Source organism: Nanorana parkeri, unplaced genomic scaffold (genome assembly GCF_000935625.1).
Source record: "Nanorana parkeri isolate BGI_ZX_2015 unplaced genomic scaffold, ASM93562v1 scaffold4391, whole genome shotgun sequence".
NCBI classification, from domain to species: Eukaryota; Metazoa; Chordata; class Amphibia; order Anura; family Dicroglossidae; genus Nanorana; species Nanorana parkeri.
In genome coordinates this window covers 12,503-14,847 of record NW_017310654.1, presented here as the reverse complement: position 1 = coordinate 14,847, position 2,345 = coordinate 12,503, and the positions used below count along the sequence as shown (strand labels likewise).

Below are 2,345 nucleotides of genomic sequence, written 5' to 3'. Positions count from 1 at the left end.
TTGTAACATCTACAACACCAAGATGGCTTCTGAATTCTGACGAGGGAAAGGCCGAGACGCCCCTCGCTGCCCTGAGGAAGGACTCCGGGGCTTCGGTGTAGGGACCTGAGATATGGTTTGTTGGATCCGTCTAGAAATGGTTGTGGAGAATGCCACCAAACCCACGAGAGAGACCTCCAGGAGGGAAAACTAGGAATCCCATCCCTCAGAAGACGAGTGTCCTTCACCTAAACTCTCCTAGCCCAAACTACGGCTACAGAATGACGGCAATCACTTCCGGGTGGACAACAGAGGAGGCAGAACAATGTCCTCATGGAGAGGAATGGACACCACCTTAGCCCAAAATAGACCCTGAGTGGGGACTGAACCCGAACATCTCGCACCCCTGAGCCTTCCAGGTACAGAGATAGAGTCGGGAGCCTCCAGCCTGCTGGGAACAACCGACTTCAGTAGACCCGTCTCTCGGCATCCGCAGTCCAACAGCCAGGCAATCCACACCCGTGCCTCCATGCAATATGGAGCCTTGCAGCAACAAGTCTGGACAATCCAGAGCACACAACACGTCTGTTACATGAACCAGAACCCTATATAATGTCCTCTGGGGCAGTGGTTCTCAACCTTTCTAGGGCTGGGACCCCTTGGTAACATTTGCCAAGTTGTGGTGACCCCCCAATGTTAAAATGTAGGAATGCACCAATACTAGTATCTGTGTGGGCTCTCAGGTGGCCAGTGTGGGCTCATGTGAGCTCAATGGGGCTCTCTGGTGGCCAGTGTGGGCTCTGTGAGCTCAATGGGGCTCTGTGGTGGCCAGTGTGGGCTCTGTGGTGGCCAGTGGGGCTCTTTGGTGGACAAGCCGGCATTCATCTCCCCTCACTCCCGCCCACTCCCCTCTCTTTGATCCCCCTTGGCTGCCAGTGCTGCAGCGCCATCTAGCGGCGCGGCCGGAGAACTGAAACTGCTGCTCTAGGAGGTGGCTGAGGAGCCCCTCACCTAGCGCAGCACAAAGCATGTGGTGACCCCCCTCAACAGTGGGTTGTGACCCACTTTCGGGTCGCGACCCACAGGTTGAGAACCACTGCTCTAGGGGAAGTCCAGAACTATGAAAAGGAAGTGTCTGCCTTCCAGGTACTACACAGCAGCCCCAGAGGGGGAAACGCATAGATCCGGCTCTGCTGATCCCACAAACCCCCCTAGACTCCCGCTGAAGCTGGGAGCCATGAGATCCGTGTCCTAGGTCTCCCAGCGATCCGTCAGAACAGCTTCCTGGAGTCTACGTTGCAGAGAGAACCAGAACCTGCAGATCCACCCAACGCTGAATGTGTTCCACCAGCTACACTGCTGTCGGAGTTTTGGTACCTTTATGACCTTGTCAGGCGGTTCCTGTCTCAGATGTCTTCTGCAGAGATAGAAGAGACGTCCCCAACATCGGCAACGTGAGCCACAACCGGAACCACGCCTGGGACCCATAATCCTCATCCAACTACACCATGGAGAGCTTTTCCTGGGGAAGAAGGACCATGGCCGGCCAGGATCAATCCCAAATATCCCAGCAGAGGAGACATGGGCAGGGAGGAAATTCAGCAGCCGGCTGAGCTCCTCAGAGGTCCAAAGCATGAGCCAGACGTTGACTTCCAGGTCCTGGTAGAAGGGAATTTGGAGCAAAAGGTAATTTCTACCCCCTAAGACAGAGGCCAGATAAGGGGGCGAGGGGGGGGCTTCATGAAGAGGAGGATTGGGGGACTTGGACTGCCACTGTTTCATCAGCTGAGGTAAGAGTGGACTTGGCAGATGTTGGAGGAAGGACCATTTACCCTTAAAAGGAAGACACAGAATCATGATGGGGTCCTAGGCTTGTGGGGTAGGCCGCGCTCTTCTCACTCATCGCATCCCACCGCCACACCGTCTTGTAAAGGAAGCTTCCCTGCAGCATCTTTACTTCGTTTTTACAGATTGGCCAACTGACTTGAGGCAATGGATCCCGCACATAGGCAGCAAAGCCCGCGTCATCAGATCCGCTCATACAATCCGATACGTTCGCATCTGTTATTAAATCCGATCCCGATTCAGCATTGCAGCAGAGAGAATGCAGCGGGGGAGGGGTAGAAAAACTGCACCAGGACAAGTCTGGGTTATGGTCTGGTGGATCTGCAGCCCTGGGGGTCATCTCCCATCATCATCATCTCCCATCATCATCATCTCCCATCATCATCATCTCCCATCATCATCATCATCTCCCATCATCATCATCTCCCATCATCATCATCATCATCTCCCATCATCTCCCATCATCTCCCATCATCATCATCATCTCCCATCATCTCCCATCATCTCCCATCATCATCATC

At 54.2% G+C, this 2,345-nt stretch overlaps 1 protein-coding gene across 1 annotated transcript in view; it reads left to right on the top strand.

Annotated features, from left to right (window-relative positions):
• The window catches only part of FOSB (FosB proto-oncogene, AP-1 transcription factor subunit), a 5,614-nt gene that overhangs the window by 1,000 nt on the left and 2,269 nt on the right, over positions 1-2,345 (top strand). The gene's annotated exons all lie outside the window — the stretch shown is intronic.